This window comes from Ochotona princeps, chromosome 24 (genome assembly GCF_030435755.1).
Source record: "Ochotona princeps isolate mOchPri1 chromosome 24, mOchPri1.hap1, whole genome shotgun sequence".
Classification (NCBI taxonomy): domain Eukaryota; kingdom Metazoa; phylum Chordata; class Mammalia; order Lagomorpha; family Ochotonidae; genus Ochotona; species Ochotona princeps.
Window position 1 is genome coordinate 37,111,568 of NC_080855.1, and position 26,742 is coordinate 37,138,309.

Genomic DNA, 26,742 nt, shown 5'->3' on the forward strand with positions numbered 1-26,742 from the left:
AGTGTTTTCTTTGATGAAAACGCTTCCCAGTGTGGGAGAAGATAGCATTTTTAAATGTCTGCAGTAAACCTGATTGGCCAAATATGTACACATCAACCTTGATCTCATCTCAAGTCAGATACAAGAAACAAGTTGCCAGACTGGGAGAAGATGTTTGTAATACAAATATTAGACAAAGGATTCATTTCCAGAATATGTGGAAAATTCTCCCAAATCAGTGCTGGACTTAGTGCATGTGATTATAGCAAAACACTAGGATTTTTAATTTTTATTTTTCAGATGGCATGATCTTTTCACCTCTCCTTCACTGGCTGAGGATGAACCAAGGAGCTTCCCTTGGTTACTCTGCCGATGTGGCCACTCGATAGAATTTGCCTATTCCACGGTTTCAGTGGCTCTCCTTGATGTCCTTCTCTTTCTTAGCATATATATGTTACTTTAATCTCCATTTTCAGACTCAATGTTCCTAAAATTGCTTTTAAGTTTTCATGTAAGAGGACCTATGCCAATCGATATTACAGTAAAAAGGAAACCAGGAGACACTCTGAGTCTGTGCTTATGTTAGGGGTCTCTGAGTTGCAATAATAAAATCTGGACTTCCCTTCTTATAAATAAAATGTGCTTTAGACTGGATCCAGGTCTATCGATTATCTTTCATCAGAAGCCTAAAAACTGCTAGGCCACCTTCTTCTATCTTAATCACTAAAAAAGAAAAATTACAAAAGTAAATGACCAAACTCCCGATGAACATTTTAAAGAACAATTCTGAAACAAAATCCCTCTGACATATTTCTGGATGCCTCTATCACCAAACAGGCTACTATCTTGACAACTTCTAATACAGTATGTTGAGAATCATAAAATCTGTTATTCAAGGTTGTTCTTCCTGTTGTACACCACATCTGCTATTTAAAATGTTTAAGGGAAGGTTAAATACCAGGCAGGCAATTCTGATAAACACATGGAAGATAAACTATTTTCATTTCAAACACAACCCTATTTTTCTATAGCTCAGAACTTCACAATTTTGAAGTTTAATCCTCTATTAACATAGATTAATCAATCATCATGGCACCACTAGTGAAGTCCCAAGTAAAACCATTGACCAAAGTAGTCATTTTTGTGGTAATTCACCTACCGCATTCTGTAAAGGAGACGATGCACAGAGAATGTAACTCAGATCAATTGTAATGGCACAGCCTGAAGAGGAAGTTCAGCCAAGCAGTTTCCTTGCACACCTTTGGGGAACACTTTGGCACACACTTATGGGGAGCCCCAACTTACTCTGGACATGGGACTCGGCACATACAGCATGTCGGCAGCATGGACTAATGGATATCCTGACCCTCTCATGTACAACTTGGCCTCTGCGTAGTCCTGGACAATCTGACCTCTGTCGGACAACAGGGTAAAAAATGAAATTAGATTTCAGTACAAACACCCAAAAAATTAATCAATTATATTCCTTTCTTAAATGTTTTGCATCATCAACTTCATTATTTCACACGATAAGGTGCAAAAATCCACTATGTCTATTTGAATTGTGCCCTTTTGCTCATAGATACAAAAATCAGATTTAAATTATTTTCTGCTAAATAAAACTCTGAAATTTAGATGAACTATCAGAGCAAACTATATATGTAACACAAAGCCATGAATAAAAATCCAGAATGCTTAGTTCCCTTTTTGGTGACATTTTCAGCTCACATTTCTGAATTCTGAAATAGAAAATGGAAAGCACTGGTGTACTTTGCATGGGGTTGAAAGCTTACTCTTAAACTACTGCATAATCTTCTGAAAACTACTAAGTTCCTAGGGCTAAAAATCAAATATCTGCATAGTTAAAGTGTAAACAAAACCAGGATCACGTGTAAGCAGGAGAATGAGTCTTATTAATACAAACCCATTTCCTTCTCTCTCAAGTGTTCTACTTACAAAACAGTTTACATAACTTATGAGCCTAAAGAAATATTTTATTTTATTTTTTAAAGATTTATTTATTTTTATTGGAAAGGCAGATATACAGACAGGAGGAGAGACAGAGAGGAAGATCTTCCATCTGATGCTTCACTCCCCAAGTGGCCGCAACGGTTGGAGCTAAGCCAATCCAAAGGCAGGAGCCAGGAGCTGCTTCCGGGTGCAGGGTCCCAAGTGTTTGGGCCGTCCTCGACTGCTTTCCCAGGCCACAGGCAGGGAGCTGGATGGGAAGTGGGGCTGCTGGAATACAAACCGATGCCCATATGCATTCCTGGTACATTCAAGCTGAGGACTTCAACCACTACACTATCATGCCGGGCCCGGAAATATTTCATTTTAAAAGGATGCACTGAAAGAATACACAATGAAAGTTAATATGACATTATTATCTATATACATATGTTTTATATGTTAAGCGAGACTTACTAAGACAAAACATATTTGGATGAAATGAAAGTGAAAACTTCCACTTAGCATCACGGTCAGTAGGTGTGAAGTCTAGCTTGTGTTCAGTTCCAAAGATGAACTTTTGTTTTGGATTTCAAGGATGGACGGTAACTGAAGAGGAGAAGCTATGGCAGACAAAGCCAGCTGGGGTGGAGTACTGAGCCATCCTTTCTTTTTTAATTCTGTCCATGATGATATTTTAGCCTTCCCTGGAAGTTCATTGCCTTAAAAAAACAAACCAAACCGAACCATCCACTAACACCGAAGGGCTGCATCACGTCTGCTCTGAGGGTTCCTGATAATTCCACAGAAGTTATTAAGACTGAGAACAGCTGCTCCTCTCTCCACAGAGGTCTGCTAGAATGAAGGCAAGTGGCAGTGTGAGGAATGTACCAAAGGTACCAGTAAGAGAACTACTCTTTGCTTCCAATGGTCTAAGCAGGAATACGGGAATTATTCTCTGAGCACTAATTTCCCCATCAACCTCACCCACTAGCTCTTTGTACACTAAGTACTCAATATACATTTCCTGAGTAAATTAACAATGATGAAGTAATCAAGTGTGTATTAATTTTTGGCTTGCAAAAAATCATAATGATCTTTCCTATAAGGGAAAAGAAACACAGCTTTATTAAACACCCAAAAGAACCATTATGAAGCCAAATAAAGAGCACAGAGCCCTGTTGGAAAAAAATACACAATTTTAGAAAGCAGGGAATGAAGACACTGTGAGGATGAACCCAGTCAATTTGCTTGATTAAAACAACATCAGCCAGACGAAGGGATGAGTCTGACACCAACTGCCTAGGAACACAGGAGGAAAACATCTACCACACATAGAACCCATCTCACAGCTCCTACAGCTGACCTGAGCAACACTGCTAGGAAAATTACCCCCAGCACAACTTCACCGGTGGGCTGGCACGGGTAACTTCAAAAATGAACATATGGGCCCAGCGTGGTAGTGTATCAGTTAAGGTCCTTGCCTTGAACGTGCTGGGATCCCATATGGTCACCTGTTCTAACCCTGACAGCCCTGCTTGCCATCCAGCTCCCTCTCTGTGGCTTGGGAATACAGTCAAGGATGGCCCAAAGCTTTGGGATCCTGAACCTGCATGGGAGACCTGGGGGAGGCGCCTGATTTCGGATTGGCTTAGCTCCAACCATTGCAGCTGCTTGGGCAGTGAAACATCGGACGGAAGATCTTCCTCTCTGTCTCTCCTCTCTGTATATCCACCTTTCCAATAAAAATAAATAAATTTGTAAAACAAAAAGTAAACATACAAGCAAAAAGCATTGCTTGGAAAAGCCAAATTTGAAATTTTGATTCTCTGCTTAGGTTTCCAGAGAATTCACAAATGAAATATGTACGTACAACCTATGTAGAGTGGCCTCCTGCGCCCACTGGACTCAGTGGGCCTAAGCAGACAATCAGGATAACAGATCCTTCCACTCCAAAACCTGACCCAAACCCCCAGTGCCACACAGCCAGGTGCTGAACCAGTGCAGAGAGAGACAGCACCGGCTGTCACATAAAGATTCTGCAGACATGAATATACAACCATGTCCTGGACACATATCAAATGGCACAAATTTCCCATGGAGCAGGCATTAAAATACGAGATGCTACACATACTCTTACTAAAAAAGGCTAGGGCGGGCCCAGCACAGTAGCCTAGCAGCTGAAGTCTTTGACTTGCGCATGACAGGATCCCATATGGCTGCTGGTTTTAATTCCAGCAGCCCTACTTCCCATCTAATTCTCTGCATGTGACTTGGAAAAGCAGTTGAGGATGGTCCAAGACCTTGGGGCCCTGCACTGCTTGGGAGACCCAGAAGAGGCTCTGGGCTCCTGACTTTGGATTCCTTCCAGCCTTTGTGTACCCTTGGGGAGTGAACCATTGGAGAGAAGACCTCCCTCTCTGTCCCTCCTCCTCTCTGTAGATGTAATTTTGCAATAAAAATAAATAAATCTTCAAAAAACAAATGAACAAAAAAAAGCAAAAAGCTATGGCTGTGGCTCTATAGGTTAACCCTCCACTTGCAAGTGCCAGTAACCCATATGGGCATTGGTTCATGTCCCAGTTGCTCCACTTCCAATCCTGCTTTGTGGTTATGATCTTGGAAAGCACTAGAGGAAGGCCTAAAGCCTTGGGACTCTGCATCCATGTGGGAAACCCAGAAGTTGTTCCTGGATCTTGGCTTTTGATCGGCTTAGTTTCAGCTGTTGCACTCATTTGGGCAGTGAACTAGCAGATGGAAGTGTCTCTCTTTCCTATTCTCTATAAATCTGCCTTTCAAACAAAAGTACATCTAAAAAAACAAACAAAATTATGTTCCAGCTTCACTCTATGAAGTTCCAAACTCCAAGGCTCCATGTCATTTCAAATCTTTGTTGTGGCTCTAAACGACAGGGTCTTCTGAATTCTGGGAGACACTCAAGGTCTGAACTAATGTTTATGAAGTCACTTTTCTTTTTAAATGCCCTGCACAGAAATCACTATTCACAAGGCTATGGTATTGTCTGCTGAACCTTCACCCTAGTCGGTAACATTCTAGCTAAGACACCCACATTTCTTTTTTAATTACTTTGTTGACAAAATTTAAACAAAAGTAGTGTAGGATGGAAAGTAGCAATATGCTTCTAAATCTGCATTTACGGAGTTTTCATCCTATGTAAATAAGATAGATTTTTAAAATCAGAAACGTATAATACAAGAAAATTGGTTTCACTGGATTTTCTTGTTTTACCTCCATAGTGAAAGCCAGCATGCTAACATTTGACACCTTACCAGGAGCCCTGAAGAGTTATCCAGTAGACACCTCAGTCGGCATATGAAGCTCCCCTCCATGAAGGAGTTTTCTGGGGGAAGCTGGTCCGGGTTGTAATAGGCTGGCTGAGTAGAGCGTCAGTTTCTGTAGATAGAAAAAACAATATAAGTTTTTCTTTCATTTTGCTTAAAATATTAATTGCTAAAAAATACATTATGAAAAATCAAATTTTTTCCAAAAATCCAATAAAAACTGAAAATTGCAGTTTTTACAGCATAGAACTTTACAGCATATCTTTGCAGCATAGAACTTTGGTTTCTATCTATCCTGAGCTATCACTGTCAGCAATTTCCACGTCTTCTAACACCTTTTGGCTTGCTTAACACTTTCACAGGTTTCTGAGAACACTTTTATACTGGGAAATGTTTTCTTACACTTGTACATGTTAGTTGACTTTTTGGGATACTGTAAAGAGAAAGTCTACTCACAGTCCAGTTTCACCCTTGTACATTCTTTCCACATTTCATGAGGTTTACAATCCTTGGGTAACATCTAGTGACACCTTGTGACATAAAAATGTCACTTCAGTACACCAGGCTCCTTGTGACCTGGTCCTGGCTGAGGCTACAGACTCACGCCTTTCCATTCTTCCTAATGCCAGCCTGGGGCTCTATGCCCTAAAGAGTCTAAGCCTTCTTTCACAGAACCCCTCAACACCATCTTTTGGAAGATGTTCTTCCCATCAGCTCCCTGGCCAAGGTCTGCTGCTTGCAAAGGGTTTAACGCCCAGTGTAGCTGATGCTGAATTTAACTTGGTCATCGGTATGGATAAGTTTATACACACTCTGATGTATGACATCATATAAATGTGAAAAACTTTATTATAAGTGATAGCATTGTACATTCTATATTACTTTATTTCTACTTTTTTATTAATTACGTTGCATTATGTGACACAGTTTCACAGGCTCTGGGATTCCGCCAACCCTTCCCCATGCCCTCCTATTTCTCTCTATCTGAAACATCTGAAAAGAAAGCTCTGTGGTGACCCACTGTACCAACTGTGTTACTCAGTAATGGGTCACAGCTTACAGTTTTTAAATGTTGCTTTACACTCTCTCCTATTTATGATATGACTATTTCTTAAACATTATATCTTACTCATTCTATAAGTGAGAAAAAATACTGGAAAATGTCTATTTTGTTCCAATTTTGCAACAGTTTTAAATCATATGATATCATGAATAACATAGCTATGCAATTCATTAAAATTCTAGGTTTTCCTATGACAACAATGTATTTTCTTTTAAATACAAGAACATTAAAATTGAGATTGTGTGGCAATATCAAGGTTCCATTATCTCTCTCCAGAAACTTAATCTTCCACCATGAAACCAATTCTATGGCAGTCAATACACACACAGCACCAGAATTATCTTCTGAAACACATATTGTGGCATGTACTATGCCTGGCTTCTACTGTGTTTTTGGAAAACAGCCTCTCTCCTTGCCAGGCAGACAGTGCTCGTAAGACCTGCAGCCTGTGCACTTGTAAGACACCCAGGGCCAAGCCTCAGTAAGACCTGCTAAACCAGAGCACTTGGGGATGCAGCCCAGAGCCTGTAAGCTCTTCAGGTGATTCCGCATGCACACGACAGCTTGAAAACCAGATATCTAACAATGGCAAGCACTCAACTGTACTTACCACCTGTTCTCTAATTACCTGATGTTCTTTCCCCTCAGATTAGTCAAACACATTGCAGTTCAATACATTTCCAGTGTTCAATGATGTCAATGTAAACACATTGTTTCCTTCAAGGACCCAGTCCATTACACACAGTGCTTCCCTCTCCCTCCTCCTGCCCCCCTCTACACTCTATAAGTCAGCTTAAAGATCACTTTATTTAAGTATTTTTAATAATCCACATAAATCATAATTATAGGTCCAAACAGAATTTTGCTAGCATTGCTTCTTTTAACATACATTTTTATTGCATTTCCTTTTTTTTTAATTAATTACATTGCATTATGTGATACATTTTTTTATGCACTGGGATTCCCCCCACCCCTCTGCTTCATCCATTTCATGGTTGTCCTCAGTCCTTGGCAATCTAGAAGTTACTCATGATTTTCTTAGCTTTTCTAAACTCTACCCGAAAGTTACTGACATACAATACAATACTGTGATTCAGGAATTAATCACTCTTAGATGATCAATGTAAGAACATTAATATACTTACATATAGTTATTCATTATAAGATTAGTTAATACAATAACAGTGATCTTTGCAGATTTAAAGATTTACACAAGATCGTATATGTAGCTCTAAGAAAAAATATATTGGCTACAAAGATAATTTTATGTTCTATAGCATCTACGTTTTACCTGATACTTTACAGATTTGAATGGTTACGTTTGTCCTTAAAGTAAACGTTATATACTATTATGTTGGAAAGCTTTACTTCTGACTGTTATCAGAGAAAACATATTTACCTGCTGAAACCCCACGTAATCTGGTATAGTAGAAGAAGCATAAAAGACCAAAGCATCTATGGTGATAACCAGCACAAAGCCTTTCGGTGCCTATAGTAGGAAGGTCACAAAGTTAGCAGTGTGACAATGATACTCAAACATAGCCAACTATATCTATGAAAAATCTTCCTGTTACAATGATCCAGATGATTACACCTCATAGACACACATACTCCTGGGCTGAGACAAATCTATCCATTCCTAGTTTGGATGAAGAACAACTCAGAGCTGGGGTGGGCATTCCACCAAGTGGTTACCCTGGGTAAGATGCCAGTGCAGCATCAGAGAGCCAGCGTGTTACATCTTAGGGCACTCCTGATTCTGCCTCTGGCGGGTGCAGACTCCAGGAGGCCCCTGGGTGGGTCAAGTCTGTAAGGTCCTGCCATCCCCCCCCATCGTGGTCCTGGACTGAGCTCTGGCCTCTGCTCCAGCTGCTGTAGACATGTGTAGACAGACACTTTAAACACTGATGCAATGTGAGACTCAGATAGCCTCAAGTTATTCTGAAACAATTTAATACTTAATAGAAACCACAGTACAGACACATACATATTCATGCAATTCAAATGCACACACAAAACATGAGCAAACAAATCTGCCCATTAATATCTAATGCAATTACTAATACTATATGTAGCTTTCAATCTATCTGGCTATCTGTGCTATTCTTTATTTATTCTATCTGAAGCATGGCTCCCTTTCTCCCCATTTTGCCTGTTTTGGGTCAGTTATCCTTTTCTGTATCTTTTCTCCCTTTATTTTGAAAGTTATACCCTTTTTTTCTATTTTTTCCATTTATTATTCTAGTTAGTGTTAATGGCTCTTTTCTCCTCTTGGGTCATATCCAAACATGAGGTCACTTTCAGTATTTATTGCTATGTTTCATTTCTACAGGAACTCACTGTTTCCGGCTGGAGTTTATTTTGGAGTTTATTTCTACCCTATAGTGTGTGATCATTGCTCAACCATTCCAAAACTCTGATTTTCAATAAATGGAGAGCACGGTGTCATCAGATTTGGACTGGACTCCTACCCCTGGCTCTTACAAGCTGTGTGGCCTTGAGCAACATTTCACCCCTTTAGGTTTTAGTGCCACTATGAAAAAAAAAACACCTCTCACTTTAGGAGGTGGCCAATGATTGTTCTCATCCAGTGCCCAGTCCAGAGCTGGCATTCCATATGCTAAGGCACACTGCTGCAAATGTGTGCAAATGAGCAAAAACTGGTTAATGTGATACTGCTGTGAGAATTATAGAGAGCCACACAAATAATACTTAGCAAGTCACACTTAATAACCTAGAGCACAGGTGAGAGGACACAGGTGAAAACCAGGGTCCTGGAGTCAGGAAGACTGCCCCAGGCTCAGCATTTCATTGAGCACCTGCACTGCAGGTGAGGCAAATGAACTACACGATTCTCTCGACCTCCCTGCTGCACCGCTGGATTCTCTGGTGCAGGTGATATTTCTGTGGACTTGACAACAAAGAAAATAGCTATCATTTATCAATCTTTCTGCAAATGGCTCACTGCATCAAGGGGCTGAACTCCCCCACCCACTCAGTGAAACAGAATCTTAAGCAATTTCATAATATGTTTCAAAAACACAGACAATGTGCTCTGAGATCTCAGGAGGCCCATTCAGGGCAGCTCGGTGACCAGGCTGACCACCGTTGCTGCCTTGCCCAGAATGCCAGATGTGGACCCTTTATCCAAACCTGCATTCTCGGGTCACTAACTGCAGAAAGTGTATGCATTCCATGGAGATTTCGCCTGGAGAAATAATGTTGAATATACACACCAGGAAGTTGAATATTTAACAATAAATACAGCAAAAAGGAGCATCAATAAATTTTGCTGGCAGTAACAGTATATACTATTGTGGTATTACTTCCTGCAGAAAACATCTTCTTTGTCTACAGAATACTGTTAATTGATCAGGTTCACATTATTTGGGGGAGTTTTTTCAATCAATTAAAAAATACACAGTAGTAAATTGGTATGTGGCAGAATACAAAATTACAACCTAAGATACCATATCAAATCTCTTTAGAAAAATGTTGTTACAAATAAAACCGAAAGGCCAAAAAAGTTGCATGTTGATCTCATACATCAGTGTTTTAATTATCATGATCTTACAAGGTCTTCGAAGATCTTAGAACTCAAGATGATCCTCGAAGCTATGAAAAAATAATGTTGAATTATCTTAATAACTTAACAAAAGGGGTTAAAATAGTAATCTCATATTAAAAGGAATTATAATTCTGATTAAAAAAAGATGCGACTATTTTAACTGACCTGCACTCCTGAATAAAGTATGTGTAACTACAATGTCTTAAATGGGAATCTTTATACTAACCTAACAGTTCTTGCTATTTGAAGTACAACAGGATGCAGTTGGGCTCCTAGTTAATCTACTTCATATAATACAAGTACTTTTTTCACGTTTCACCTTTATGGTAGTTTACATAAAGGTGAACTTTTCTGTTCACCTGCTAAAACTTACCTGAAGTAAAAATTCTCCTTCTTGCAACTTCAGGCCTTCTCTAAGTTTTGGTCTGCAGTTATCCCGGCCTCCATTTCTGTCCACAGGGGAGGACTTTAATGTAACTATGGGAAAGAGAAAAAAGCAATGAGATGAGTAGGTAGATTTTCAAGCAACATGAAAGGACTGTGACAGAAATCCTCTGGTAACAAGGGAGGAAAAAAAAAGGTAATTTGAAATATCCACATTTATTGGTACTATACTGGCCAAGTAACCCTTTATACAATGAACAGCTTCCCATTCCAAAGCTAACAATGAAACTGAAGAATTCAAATAAGATGTCAGCTGACACTGTCCAAAACAATCTCGGATAAGTCCACTGTGCTTTTAACCACATAACTTTGAAGTTTCATGTATCTGCAAGAAGCTGCTAGGAACCCTTCCCTCTGTGTCCAATCTATTCTACTTACCAGGTGAAGGTCCCTCAGAATATGGCCTCCACAAAGGATGGGGATGTCTGCAGATCTGCACCTCAGGATCAGCAACGAGCAATGGTGAGCAGTAAAACTCAACCACACAATTATTGAGAGAGATATTCCTCCCAAAATTAGAACTCTCTCACGTTGGGGTAAAAATCATTCACACCGTCACTAGGCTTACGTTAGATTTGTAAGTCATGACATCATACAGTTCTAAGAATGCTTCTCCACTTGTTCACTGACATTTCAATTTTAGCTTATACACAACTGACTGCTATACACCTTAAAATGGTTACAGGGTACTATTAAGTTGTCTCATGTCTATTTTCACTTTTATATTTAGCAGTTTATAGTATTCAAGTGTGATTTTTTACTGAACTTGGCGAATCTTAGGATAGTCCAAACAGGGTTATAACTCTAACAAGGCATATGTTAACAGTTTAGGTGCAGAACAGTTTTAGGAGGGGTGTGCAGAGAAATCTTCAATATCTTACTAAGGAGTAACTAATCTTTGTGTCCTACCTAGTAAGGTATATTGAGTCCAAGCTGACTGCTTCCTGTCTGTTCTAAGCTTTCCTTTTTGGTCTCTGTCTATTTGATCTGATAGTTTGGCGGGGGGGGGGGGGGGCGGCGCTCCAGAGCGACCCTGATGTTCATTGCAAGAGAGTGTGTGGAACCAAAGATGGATCTAAGTAAGGAAAGCTCCCCTCCCAAGTCCTGAAGGAAGTTTACTGTTCTTCTGTTTCTGAGGACCGCTCAGGGCTCCTGGCCATTGTTCCAATGACATTGGATCCTGAGAGGAAGGATCTGGGCTTCTTCCAACCCATGTGGGAGATCCGATAGGGAATGGATGACCTCAGAGTTCTCAGCCTACGAGGGCACTCCAATTCCCCCATGGTCTCCTTGGCAGTTTGTATATAATCCTTTGTGCCCATATTGATAGTCCTTGCTGAGGACCCGGGAATCTCCAGGGTTGGGATACAAGGCTCCCCCGTCCTGCTCCACTGTGGGGTCCAGCCCTGCTCTGTGCATATGACCTCCTGTTAAGAGGCTGCCAGGATCGCTATTGAATCCCACTGTATGTCCTTATAATTTTTGCTAATGTCTAATACAGATTTGAGTCTGCTGTCTGTAAGTTACCGGCTACAATCTTGACAGGTTATACTTAACATCTTTCTCACACACTCTAAGAAGGTGGAAGATTTCTCCGTTCTCCTGACGCTATGTTATGGAATAACATAGGGTATTAAAAGCATATTAGGTTTTTCAGTTCTGTGATGTAGATCATAAGCAGTCTGACTCACATTGTTTGTTCATTGGTTACTTCACAATATCTTATTGAATGTGATACAGGCTGTTTGAGGTTGAAATAATATTACAATATACAGGTACTATGTTTTGGATTGACATCATTTTGTCTTAAATTAAGGCAAACATGTGGTATCTAACCTTTTGGGATTGGCTCATTTCTCTTAGCATAATGGTTTCCAGTTGGGCCCCATAGGTCACGATAAAATGCATTTTATTTTTGTTTGTTTGTTTGTTTAATAGCTGAGTAGAATTCCATTGAGTAGATGAACCATAGTTTTCTTATCCAGTCTTCTGTTAATGGGCATTTCGGTTGCTTCCAAATTTTTGCAATTACTGATTGTGCTGCTATGAACATAGGAGTGCATGTTGGTTTCTCATGTAACAGGTGTTTTGGATATATTCCTAGGAGTGCTATTGTTGGATCATATGGTATGCAGATTTTCAGTTGTTTGAATCTACTCCATACTGATTTCCATAGAGACTGTACCAACCTACAGTCCCATCAACAGTGGAGTTGGGTTCCCTTTTCCCCACATCCTCACCAGCAAGTGTTGCTGCTGGTTTTTTGCATGTGAGCCAGTCTTACTGGCATTAGGTGATACCTCATTGATGTCTTAATTTGGATTTCCCTTATTGCTAGAGAGCTTGAGCATTTTTTCATGTTTGTTTGCCATTTGGGTTTGTTCCTTATTAAAATGTCTGCCCATTTCTTCAGTGGTTTGTTTGTTTTTGGTGTTTTGGCTGTTCTGGAGAACTTTGTATATTCTGGAGATTAGCCCCCCTGTCACCTATGTAGTATGCAAACATCTTCTCCCATTCTGTGGGTTGTTTTTTACTTTGCTGATTGCTTCCTTTGCTGTACAGAAGCTTCTTAGTTTTACGTAGTCCCACTTGTTTATTTTAGTCTTGATTGATATTGCTTTTGGTGGGTTTTTGTTTGTTTCTTTGTTGTTTTAGGAAGTCAGGGCCTACACCTAAATCTTGCTTGGTGTTTCCAACATTTTCTTCCAAAAGTTTGAAGGTTTCTGGATGTAGGTTTAGGTCTTTTATCCATTTAGATCTGATGCTAGTGTATGGTGAGAGATGTGGGCCTACCTTCTTGTTCCTGCAGGCTATCAACCAATTGCCCCAACAGTATTTCTTGAAGAGACCTTCCAAATTGCTTGGATTGTCGAGGATGGCCCAGGCTCTTGGGAGCCTACAGCCACATGGGACACTCCCAAGCAGCTCTTGGCTCCTGGCTTCAGATCAGCTCAACTCCAGTCCTTGTGGCCCCTTGGGTAGTGAAGCAGCAGACACAAGATCCTCTCTGTATCTCGTCTCTCTTTCAATCAACCTGCAGGACGGCTCCACAGTATCAGTACTGCTGCTCTTTCAAAACATTCTTTCTTAGGAATTACAAGTACAACAACGCAGAGAAACAGAACTGATCTCTGGAAATAAATCACCCACTGATTCCGATGGGGGTTATCTGACATCAGCCCGTTTACCCCGCATTCCAAAGTCTGAGGATCTGACTCTGAACAATTAGTGTACGAACAAACCAGTAAGCCATTAATGTGTTTCCACTTTATCCTCATGCAGAAACTCATAAAACAACCCTACAATCTAACATAGTTAATCCAATCAGTGGTGGGCTTTAGAGTTTAAATATGTCATATTCTAGTTTCCAGCTTTATCCCCACATGCATTTAAGTATACTCCTTCTTGCTAATGTGGAACTCTCCTTCTCCATGTATCTAAGCTCAGATGTCTATCACTTCCTACATGCCAAATATTCCCTCTTCAAGAAAGCAAACATTAAATTATTCAACATGAAAAATTTATGCAGAAAATGGTGATAAAGTTTATTTTGTACTTTGTTGTTATAAGTTGCACATAAACAGAAAAATGACAAGATGAATCTTGCCAGAGAGGAACATGGTTTCTAAATCATTAATCAGTGTCAAAAATTCAATTGATTTAACAATAATATTTATCATCTTCTTTATTACTTTGGCAAAGAAAGATAAATTACACTCACACAGACATAAGCACAAAAACAGGAAGTTAAGACTTAGAAAATCCAACTAATCGTAGAAATGTTTATCAATTAAAGAGGGTGAAATAGTACAGTATTTCCAAAATGTAAAGAAAATATCCCTGGTTGAATTTAGCCTGGTATTTACAAATAACTTCCAAATAACATTAAGCACACCTAGGAGTAAAACACACTTTACTTCAACACATAACATATCCTTTTGTCAGTGAAGTGTTCATTCTCCTTTTGAGGGAGCGAAGAAACTGGTATTAAGTGCATTGTATTTTAATTCCTAGGAAACAAAGATGAGGTCAGTACAGTTCAGTAGCTTCTGATGGTGCAAATCATGCTTCAATTTTTCTGTCTGTAAATTCCCAATCACTGATACAATAGTAAATCAATTTTGATTTTGTAAAATGTGAATGTTACTTTACAAATGCATGACTGTAAGGCCCAGGGTATATCCAAGGCCTTGAACAGTCCCTGTGTCACACTGTGTGATGTGCTTGTTAAAATACCGATTCCTCCATTTACCCACAATCTACTAAATCACCACAATAGGAATGTAAAAACCACTAATGTAAAGGATCTAGAATTAAAGACAATATAACTGATGAACGAATGACAGATATAGGTAATAAGATTCTACTACGAAACATATGAGCCAGAGTAACAGGGGAATAAGCTCATTAATAAAGCGTCAACAAGATATTTTATAACAAGTATTAACTCCTTGATTACCACATTCTTCACCAAGGAGCATTTGGAATCTCATTTACTTGAGGGGTTAGACAACTGCTCACATGTCTAATCATGCATATGTGTGTGTGTACACACAATATAAAACATATATTACATGCATATACAAGTGTTTCTGCTTAAGAGGGTACTAACCATGTTACCCTGGCTACCTGCAAGTAGCCTCAAATCTAAACAAGGGACAACCAATACATTGATTCCTCCCTTTTTAATAGGGCAGAGAGAAGCAGGAAATGGAAATGCAAAATGACTTAACCATATACATTTCTTTTTTTTAAGGACTTATTTATTTTTATTGGAAAGGCAGATATAGAGAGAGGAGGAGAGACAGAGAGGAAGATCTTCCGTCCAATGATTCACTCCCCAAGTGACCACAATGGCCGATGCTGCGCCAATCCAAAGCCAGGAGACATGAACTTCCTCCAGGTCTCCCACGTGGGTGCAGGGTCCCAAGATTTTGGGCCATCCTCAACTGCTTTCCCAGACCACAAGCAGGGAGCTGGATGGGAAGTGGATTAGAACCGGCACCCATATGGAATCCCAGTGCTTTCAAGGCAAGGACTTTAGCATCTAGGCCACTGCACCGGGCCCAAGCCCATACATTTCTACAAAGTCAAAGAATAAAGCCTCCCTGGCTTCCACTGCATAGATTCTTTAAGGGCAGAGACCACATCTCATTTGTCAGAGACAACCTGGGGGACACAACATGTGAATAAACAGAGAATCAGGGGAGTTCTCCATGGAGCCAGAAGCAACAACCTACAGTGGTGGCTTCCAAACTTCCACAGGGATCTGGCCCCAGCACCAGACGTTATGATTCCACAGTGAGGCGAGGGGCTCAAAAATTCTCACTGCTCATGGTAATGCTGATCCTGCTTGTCTTGGAACTACTCATCTGAGGACCTCAATTCTCAGAGAACTCCTCAGAGCTTAACCCTCTTTTCTGATTGCAAGAAACAGAGCATTACCTGAGAAATGGTCAGAAAAAAAATGTAAACAACAGTGTCAGACATCTGGAACTTGGGGTTCTGGTTTCAGATCTAACAAAAATGACTACACAGCTGATAAACACAGAGTCACAGGCACTCCAAAGGAATAATGTGCAACACACCTGCAGGATCAAATGGGAAATGCACACACACACACACACACACACACACACACACACCAGGGGAGAGAGAACTGAAAACCAAGGGGCCTGCTACAAAACCTGTCAATATGGAAATTTCTCTGAAGCTACTGCCCTCAAGTTGGTGTCTGTTCCCTAGACCGTAAATATTAAGCTACCTAATCTTTGTGCAGAGAAAGTCTATGTAAGTGGAAAATAAACAGACACTCAGACTAAAGATACCAATACAGGTCACCATGAACCCAAAGAAGAACTAATGGCTTTATAATATTCTAAATATAAATTACAAATCAAGTATCTGTAGGTACACTGAAGAAGTGCAAAACTTGCTGGTGAATTAAACCAGCAGTATCAACTCCAACTAAGTGTGTGTTAGAAATGCAAACCCTTAAGTCACACCTGAACCCCCTGAGCACAAGTCTGCATCTTTTTTTAAGATTTTTTAAAAATTTTTATTGTAAAGTCAGATTTACAGTGAGAAGAAGAGACAGAGAGGAAGATCCTGTGTCCACTGATTCACTCCCCAGGTAGCTGGACTGGCCACAGCTGAACCAAAAAGGATAATAAATTGACAATAGATACTTCCTCCAGACTATGTGCATAATTTCATATGTAACAAAAATTGATGACTGCTTCCCTAGCTATTTCCCTTTAATCACACTGAATTTAGAATTAAATGTAAGTCATATATAATCCCTGCATTCCTCCAATTGACCAACTACATTTCCTCCTTAATTATAATGCTTGCCTATTTCATTATATAACTCCTCAATAGTTATAGAATTCCTGAGAGATTTCTCACAGCAAAAGGGAAGCACAAGGCCCAAGAGGCAGAGGGGGAAGAGGGCTGGGGAAAAGGAGCCTCTTTTGGCTGAAAAAGCACAGCAACTTCTGTTTGCTGGGGCTCACTTCCAGCTGAAGCACAGACAGAAACAGATACTCATGTAACTGGGGAGTCACTTTAAGGGCTGAGCTGGGGCTCACAAGATTACTTCTGTGTTCTAACAAGCTGATTTTGATGCCGGAGAACACAGAAAGCAGGGTGGGGCTGGCTGATGTTAGAATCCTACCACCAGGAACTTCTTTTCTAAACCATACACCTCATTATGCCACTCTTCTGATGCAACAGTTGCGGACTGGCACATGATCTACACGTGCAGCCTCTGTCTTCATATCCTCCACCGTAAGTGTCCCTTGCCTGTTACATCACAAAGCTCAGAAATCACCTCGATTACCAACAGCTGGCACAATCTCCCGGCTTGGTCTTTTAAGTCCCTCTAAGAAACGCACTGACAACAAGTCCACCCTGGCCTCCACCACCAGCGGCGCGGGAACTACTTCTCTTCTATATGACTACTGGATCTCATGCAAATCTCTTACACAACAGTTCCATTCAAAGAGTTACAGCAATAACTCCATATCAATTCAGAAGTGTGTATAACTGATTCCTACACTCTTGACAGCTTTCCAATCATGGTTTCTAATCACTGAAGCCAGATAGGCCTGAAGAATGGACAGGAATTGGAAGACAGCCTTCAGGAGCCATCATCACTGGGTTAGCTCTTCATGGTACTCAAGCCTGCACCAGGCTCCGACACCATTTTCTTGCATGGTGAAATACTGCCCATGTCTCCAACATGTTATCATCCATCTTATGAAACACTTAACAAGAGAATAAATTCCTATACATCAAGTATGAAGCAACCCAACTGTGTATGCTTGTTTTCCTGTGATTCTTACTACTATGTACATAAAACTATTTTTGCATCCACAGTGCCCTGGCAAGGTACTTGACATCCTACGTAATTATTAGTTTTGATACTTTGTGTCTCAATCAGAAAGTCAAGGAAGCCCCAACAGTTTGCCATGATTTTCATCATGGTGGACTCCAGGTATCTGCTGCCTAGATGTGTGACATGCATGACTGGAGCTGATCAACAGTGCCAAAGCAAAATGAAACGGTACAGGAAGCAATGGAGGAAGACAATGAGTGAAGAGTTGTGGCTCAAAAACAAACCCCTACACATTTCCTCTGTGTATATGGACAGAGGTAGTGCTAACAAGGGGGATGGGGACTGGAGGACAAGCCTCCAGGACGGTGTAGAAGAGGCACAGGCAGAGACAGATGTCACAGGAAAGAGGACAGGACGGGCATGAGAAGCAGGCTACAATATCCTGAAGTCACAGAACAAAGTCAAATGCACAGAGGAATTCAGTCAGGGCAGGGCTGAGAAGCACCTGGGGGACTTAGCAATGCACACCCACTGTGCCTTTCCGGTTTTAGATCATAAAAGTCAAAGCAGTGCATTTGACACATTTTTTTCAAAACTGTGTTGCAAACACAATTCACCCATATTCATGCATGCCAATGATGTAAAAATAGTAATGGAGAGTAATCCTCCATCAATATTAGTTGATGTGAACTACACTAATACTTTTATTTATGAGTTGTCTTAAAATCCACATTTGAGTACACTGCCAGTCATCATCTAAATAAAAAGCCATACTGGAATTAGAGAAAAACATCCTTCTAAGATTGGCCTTGGGATTTCTGCTGGTCAGAAGTCTCCAGAAAAGAGGTCCTGTAGGACGGTAACCAGGCAAAAGAGCAACTTCTTTTTTAAACCATAACCTCAAAAGTCCTGTCCCAACCTGTGGGCCAGAACTGTGTAATCACACCTCCAGCTGACTGCATGCCACGCTTCTGGGAGAGAAGCCCTGTGAGCTACATCTTCAGGTGGCAACAGGCACAGCAGTGTCCAGGGTCGACTGGTAGCTAACTTCAGTAAAGCCTTTGTAACATCCACCTAATGTGAGCTTCAACATCTGCACACAGTGCTTGAACCAACATTGCTAAAATCACATCCACTGGATTATAATGTAACTGTGAATGTCTGTGTACTCATTATAAGACCAAAATGATATCAAAATGCAGTGTTAGTCTTCCTGTGAAATCAAAGGACATTTTCAAACGAGATTCCCTTTCATAAGTTATGAGTTTGCTCAATTGGCTTTTCCTCTGATGACTGAATCTAGTGCCTTTAGTCTCCTTACTAAAAACTTAATCATCCTTGGTTCTAGTCCTTGCGCTTGGATGTCCTTTCATTCATAGTTTCAGAACATTGGGCACTCTCTCTTCTCCAGATCAGCTATGAAAGCACTCAATGGTGAGGAAGTCTAAAGTAGTGTCATTCAGCCACAATACCCCTCGCCCATTCCACCATGCTCAGTGCAGCCCAGCTCTTTCTTAACACTAGTCATTCTTCATTTCCTGCCTTTAGTTTCAGTGCATACTTATCTCAGAATATTAATTCTGAGTCTCCACAAAAAGCGTGTGCTGTACGGAATTTCACAGAGGTGACTTTTCATTGTTTGCTGAGAACAGCGGGAGTGCTGCTTGTCGCTGGGGCCACATGGACTGAGTCAGAAATTTGCTGCTGAGTCCCTGGCTCTTGGCTAGGCTCTGCTTTTGTGAGGGTCCTGACCCACAGGGTTTGCTTGCTAACCAAAGTGGAAACTTGGACTATCAACAGCCCATAACTTCATAGAAGACTGAAAACTTGCCAAATGACATGGAATCAAGAAATTGCTGTTGCTTCTACGATCTCTCCCCCCTCCTTCTATGCAAGGACAGTTTTTCCTCTCCACTATTTCCCCCTGGAGGTCCAGAAGTAGCTTCTCTCCAAGAATGAGAAAAAAAAATCCAAATGATGGTCAGTGGTAAATCAGGACATCTCGAATACCTCCTGTGTGCACAGCACCAGGAAAGCACATGGTAACAAAGACTCCTAAAAGACAGTTCACAGCTCTAAGGAGCTTGTTCATCCTGTACCAAGTAAGACAGCATTTGGAGATGTGGCATCTCAATGTGGTCTTAAAACAGGCAAGGCCCTTCCACTTTTATTCTGTGATTCTACAAAATTCTCCAGAAAACCATACCCAAACAGAAAAAGCAAAGGGCTGACACTATAATTCTGTTTTCAGCAAACCTAAGTGACAGCTAAACCTAGGTGCAAATAAATATGAAAGTGAAAATAGGTAGAAAAATACTGATGGTAGCATACTTCATGGCATTACATACTTTTATTCCAACAATAGGCAATATTCACACAGTAAGAACAAAGTAACATAGCAAGTAATTTGCAAAATTAACAATAAAAAAATGTAACACTGCAAGTGAGTTGAAGCAAAAGTTGTGAGAAAAATGATACTGGGAGGTTTAAGAAAGGTGAAAAAAGTTAAGAAAAGACAAAGGAATACTCAAAGTCCAAGCTGCCACAATATTATGTCAAAACATAAACCTAACATACTAAACTTAAGACATTACTTTCTATTTATATGCACATATTTTAATTTTAATGTTCAGGAAATGCTTAATAGGGGGATATTTTTAAAGGACATTTCATTTCCAAAATGATGGAAAATTAAATAACAAAGCAAGTCAATATGTAAAAGACACTGCAAGCAGAAATTCTAAAAATAGACATATTCCTTACTGCTAAACACGAGTACACTCCCAACACAGCAGTGTAAGTTCAACTAGCCAAAGCAAACTGCAAGGGGAGAAAATACTTTCACAAAATGATAACAAAATTAGTTTTTTCTAAGAGTAGTCTGACACTATCTGAGTATAATAATTGGCTGAATCTTAAAAGTAAACACACTTCTCTAGCCCAAATTTTCAATCCTGGGAATTTTCCAAGAAACAAAAGAAAACCTCATAAAAATATATATGCCTCAGGGTATTCTCTGGAATATTAGTTAAATACTAGAAATCTGGAAATAACAGCAAGGCCTCCTCAAGGTATCATGCAGTCATTAAAAGCAATGATTAAGACAAGAGGGTGTCAGGTAGCTAATCAATAACTGAGTAGAAAGGAAATAAATACAACCTGTGAGATGAGCAAGTACAAATCACATTTTTAAAAAGCAAATAGCTGATTTTAGCCACCACACTGAGAGACAGTGGCCCAGCGCAATCCCCAAGACATGGGGACATGTGCACACCACTGCACACTACTGGCAAGTTGCTAAGGACACAGAGCTGCGAGCCAATGTCCAGTCTCAGCTCCTTCACTGACCAGCTGAGTGAGCAATGCAGTATGTGACCCCCAGACTCCTTTACACACATACACACACACACACACACACACACACACACACACAGCCTTTCTTGGGTATTATCAGAATATCACAACATGATGTAAGTCAAGCAGGGTGCATGACAGTTTCAAGGTGTCAGTAAGCAGTATTTCTACTGGGGTCACAAAGAGGAAAATCAGTTTTTAAAGAAGCCTGGAGGTAGAAAGCCACTGTTGGTAAACATGTGTGTCCTCCTTATTTATAACTGTTCACCAAGAGGACAGTAGGCAGGGACGGCACCAGATTCCTCACCCGGGAAGCGGTACATCTCGGCAGTGTCTGGAACTGGGAACAGAATCAGAGGCTGCCTCTTACTGCTTCCCAGGAGAATCGACTGCACTGTGAGATTCTAAGCTCAAAGACTTCAAGAACACAAGTGTGTTTCCACTTTATGTGAATCCGTGGCAGTCTTTGTGGGTTCCAAACTACTTTAGTTCTGTGGGTTTGGACTGCAGGAGTGATGGTGTGGGTCCCCGCCGTCTCACTTTCTGGAACAGGAGACTTGTTCAGATCTACCTCCTCAGGAATGCAACCTCCCCTTCCAATGTGGGACCTGTGCTCTCTATTTTTACGCCCTGTTTCTCCTTCTCCCATTAAATGTAACTTGTAACTAAACATTTTGAACTGTATGTCCCAGATGTTCCATGCAAAAGTGGCCAATAGTCACGAAGCATATGCTACCTCAACAAAGCTGTTTACAACAATGAGGAGGGACAACTAGGTGACAGAAAGGACCTATCCCTTGCCGTTAGGTCCTATTCACAAATCAGCATTATGCCACAATTCTGGGATACATGCGATGCGTATTATATCACAGCAAAACTCAGTAAACCAGTATTACAGAACTGAGGTACATGATTTTATAATACAATGAACAGCAATGTAACAAGACTAGCAGAAAAGACCAGGCTTTCCCATTAATATTAGCATGCTTAATAAAGTCAAATGTTTTCTAAGCATGCATTTTAACAGACTATCAGGTAAGGTTTAGAATTTACTTCCAGTTTCAACCCTTCCCAATGGTTGGCTTGACTGTCAACACTGCACTGTCAAGTGCACATGTCAGCTGCCCAACACCTGCCAGTTGCCACCATCTAGTACCATCTAGAAACATGCAAAGTGGAAACACCATTAAAAGTGTTTCTGCACTGATAAAACATCAATAAAATGAAACCATAAGGCATTATCATATAAAGGAGAAAAGACTTCATTTTATTCTTTATAGGCTTTTCAGCCATCTTCACAAGATAAAAATGAATAAAATATACAGAAAGGCTTTTGTCTCAAAAAGGGGAAGGGACAGGGTTTCAATAAAAACACTTGCTCTATTTTCTGAGCAGGCTTGCTAAGGGGGAAGGTTCAGCAGGTCCCGTTCCTAAGGTATCTTTGAAATGTTCCTCTGAAGTATAGGAACACTCATCTAATGCAGGGCTGCTTTGGAGCTGCTCATTTCCTAACCACCAGATCTCCACAGAGGAAGGAAATACTGAGAGCCGGTTACACATAAATTACTTTCTTGGGCTTCAACGTAATACGTTTAAAATTACTTCTTACAAATAAAGATATTTTCTCAGTGTGGACTTTCCACTGGGGGAATAAATTTTGCTTTATGAATTCAATTACAGATTTAAAAGTTTTTTAGATTAAATTGTATCATTTACTTAATCCCAACATTTTATCTATTTCTTTAATGAAGGTGTTTTTTTAAAGCAGTTCTACATTTTTGCTACAGTGTATTTTCTGTAGAAGTAAAATAAATGGCTCTCACTTGAGTGCTAACATCTTCAGCACAAACAAGATGCACTTTTTTTTTAAAGATTTATTCATTTTTATTACAGCCAGATATATATACAGAGGATAGACAGAGAGGAAGATCTTCCGTCCGATGATTCACTCCCCAAGTGAGCAGCAACGGGCCGGTGCGCACCGATCCAAAGCCGGGAACCTGGAACCTCTTCCGGGTCCCCCACGCGGGTGCAGTGTCCCAACGCATTGGGCCGTCCTCAACTGCTTTCCCAGGCCACAAGCAGGGAGCTGGATGGGAAGTGGAGCTGCCGGGATTAGAACCGGCGCCCATATGGGATCCCGGGGCTTTCAAGGCGAGGACTTTAGCCGCTAGGCCACGCCGCCGGGCCCACAAGATGCACTTTCACAAGACAATGTTGCACGTTGTAGGATCCATGAGCTACAAATTAGTAGATTAATTTAAAAGCTCACACTAAACTTAATGCTTGTTTTACTGGCCACACTCCTAAGATGAACTTCGACTAGCCAAATCATAAATGTGACACTATATCACTCCAGCAAGTATATCAACACTTTCACTCCATAATGTAAATGATGCCACCAGGTCTTTGTTATACAGCAAACTGACACTTAAAGGATCCATATAATTAGAAGCAATGTACAGTGTTCAGCAACAAGCTGATAAAGGTCTAATCTAAATAAATAAAACAAAGCCCAGAGCACATTTGTTACATTACACTGTCATCAGTTATTAAACGAGGACCCATTGAAGCCTCAGGAAGTAGACTAAAAGGTCTTGTTAAGGTACTGCAATAAAAGGGACAGCTTGCACAAACAACTGTAGTGTGTGAAAATATAAGGTCTTTTATTAAATATTACCTGGAGACTAAAGATGCTGACCTTTACAATGAATGCCTAACTAGCTCATTTACTTTGGCTTACAAAGGCATCAGTGCCATTTGGTAGGACAGGGACTCAAACCCACTCTCTTAAACCCTCACAAGGCAGAGTTTCACATCCTGTGGCCACACACAACCCTCCCACCTCCACCTCCCACCACACTCTGGTGACTCAGGTGTATTACATCGGCCAACACACAAAGCAGGTGTCTGGGAGGCCTCCCAATTTTACCCATTCAGGATCAACTGCAGACAGGTTTTTATAGAAAAGCCCACTCTACAGAACGTAAAGTATGTGTCAGAACTAGCTGCCAGGGCAGAGCACTGGGGAGTGAGTGGGTCATATTCCTGGGAGCAGCACGGCATCACCACCAGTTCAAATCCTAATCGGAGTCCAGGTAAGGATGACTGTCGATGCCGATCCAGAAGGTTCTGAAGCAAATGAAAACTCCACAACCATGACACTTTTCAACTCAAAGCTGGTTTTAACTATCACATAACCTCCTGGTTTGTAATAGTGACAGTGAAGTTTTGCTTGTTTGTTTTCTGATACACATTCTTAAAAACTGTTAGTGCAAATCTCAAGGGTGTAAATGCGAACACCACCGACTCACAAAACAAAACCTGTCCCAAGCAAGGAGTCCCTGAATTTCCTGAAATAAATCATTGGGACAATCTGCCCTCTCCCCCACAAACACCTCACCAAAGCAAACAGAAATCTGCGTTCCGGATCACTCTGCTAGAACCACTCTCACACAGGGGAGAGGAGGCATCAAGGGTGCAAACTTCTCTTTTAATAAATCTTTACAAACTGTAAACGCCCTCCCTCCCTGGCCGAAACACCAAGGCCACAGAGGACCTGCCTGCTGCAACTTTCACCTGCCACCAGCCCCACACAGGTGGCCCAGCCGGACACCTGGGCGCCTCATAAAATCAGCACGAAGACTCAGTGCCATGAGGTGCCAGCTGCCACACACCAAAAAAGACACCTTTACAGGCAAGCTCTCAACCTCTTCCTGGGAGGCAGACACATGCTGAGGGAGCTCCTGGGGCCCACTAGCCCCCCCAGTGCGCATCCCAGGAAAGGCGGCACTCAGCTCAGCCCAGCCCAGCCAAAGCGCACAGCACCTTTTGCAAGGGGAGTTCAGAGTAGGCTTAGGAGTGCTAAGCCAGGGGCACCGCGGGCCAGGTCAGGTGACTTATCACCCATGCAGTGTGCTGTCCCAGGGCTCCGTCGACCCTGGGGAAGTGAGGAGGAGGGCAGAAAGCAAAGCACGAGAGAGAAGGAGCCCAATTTTAAAATGCACCAGCCACAACCGGGGCGTGGAGTAGGGAGAAGAGGGCGCTGAGAAATTAAAAGAAAAACAAAACAAGACAAAAAAAGAGAGAGAGAGAGAGGAAAGAAAAAATAAAAGTCCGGTCTCCAATCCGGGTTCGGTGGACCTAATCCTCTGGGTTCTTGGGCATTTGGGGGTCTGGGACACTCACGTTTTCTGTACCGGCTTCTGCTGCTTGTGGCTGGCATAGGTGATGTTGGCACCGTTGCTGTTCCTGGCGCCTGGGCAGCAGCCCCTCCTCCCCCAGCGCGGGTGGCAAGGTCCTGGAGATCTGGTGCCAGCCGGGAGGAACTACAGCGGCAACAACAGCAGAAGCCATGCTCTGGAGGAACCTCGTGCGCCCCACCTGCACCTGTCCAGGACGCTGTCCCGGCGCGCCACGCAGGAACAGGGGCGCAAAGGCTCACGTCGGGAAACACAGGCGCCTTTTCAAATGGCGGCACCGAGGTGAAGCGGCCCGGCGGCGGCGGAGTGGTCTGCGCCTTCTTCAGGAGCCTGGCCTGGGTCGTCGCGCCCCGTGGTGCCGCCATCTCCGTGACCCTCGCCGCGGCCCCTTAGGGGAGGCAGGTGCTGCCGCTTGGCTGCCATGGCTTCCCGGGTCCTGGTGCTTCCCGCCGCGGAGCTCGAGCGCCGGCCGCCCACCCCTGTGGCCACGGCTCCCAGGCACTCTGAACGCGCTGTCCGGGAGGAACTCGTGCACTGGGCGTGGAGCGCACTCCCTGACGCCCCACGCTGCGCTCACCAGCTGAATAAGAAAAGGCCCCGCCCTCCGCGGCCCTGCCCACTCGCTCGGTCCATCCAGGGCCCCACCCTTACCCTGGCACGTGATGATGTAGGTCGCCCAGGCGCCCTTCGGTGGCCATCTTGGTGAGGTCTGAGCAGAGGTGGAAGGCCCCTTGTGGGAGAATTTTCCTTGGATTCTGCATAGGCCAGCTCTTTGTAGCTAGGCTGCTTCAAGAGATGCCAAATAAAGAGTTTTAACCGCGCTTATGTGACAGAAAGTGAGCGAACTTTCTGCTAAGAATTATTGCAGAAAGCTTGCAAATATCGAAGGGACAGGATTGTCCTTGGGGGAAGCCTTGCTAAAGCTACATTGGAGTTCATATTTGGAGGTTAGGTGTGGCCTTGATTTAAAAAAAAAAAAAAAATAGGAACAAATACAACACGCTACATTACAATGCTTTTTCCCCTGAGTTATTAGACTTGGAGGAGGGGAGAGCCAACTGCAGGTTTAAGGGAACTGGAGATGGTGCTGGGTCTAGTAGGGTTGGGTTGGAGAGGAGCTGGAATAAGAAAGGAGCAGGAAGTTGCCTTGGAGAAGAAAACCGGAAGGGCTGTGCAGGAATTTCAGGAGTAAATCATGAAGTTTCGGTGAAAGATCCAGCTTGGATGAAAGAGGTACAGCAGGGAAGTGACATCGTGTTTGTGAGGGAAAAGCCCTTCTGGGAGGACGGTGCACAGTAGGAGAGAGGAGGAGCAGAGAGGAAGCTGGCAAAATCATTGAGTGAAAGTCCAGGGAAGTGGCAGGGATGGGAGAAGAGAGGAAATAGAGGAGGGCTGGGAGATAGGGGATGAGGGCAAACACACATTGCTCCAACATGTCTGGCTCCTTCAGTGCTACTATCCGACCTGGAATACTATCAGTCTCTTGGTGTGTGGGCAGAGGGAAGCCAGCTGAGCTGAGGGCCACTGCATGATGTCTGAGACAT

General features: G+C 42.0%; 1 pseudogene; it reads right to left on the reverse strand.

The window, feature by feature from the left end:
- Positions 1-556: 556 nt before the first annotated feature.
- On the reverse strand, positions 557-25,563 carry LOC131483187 (aryl hydrocarbon receptor-like; annotated as a pseudogene).
- Positions 25,564-26,742: the final 1,179 nt, after the last annotated feature.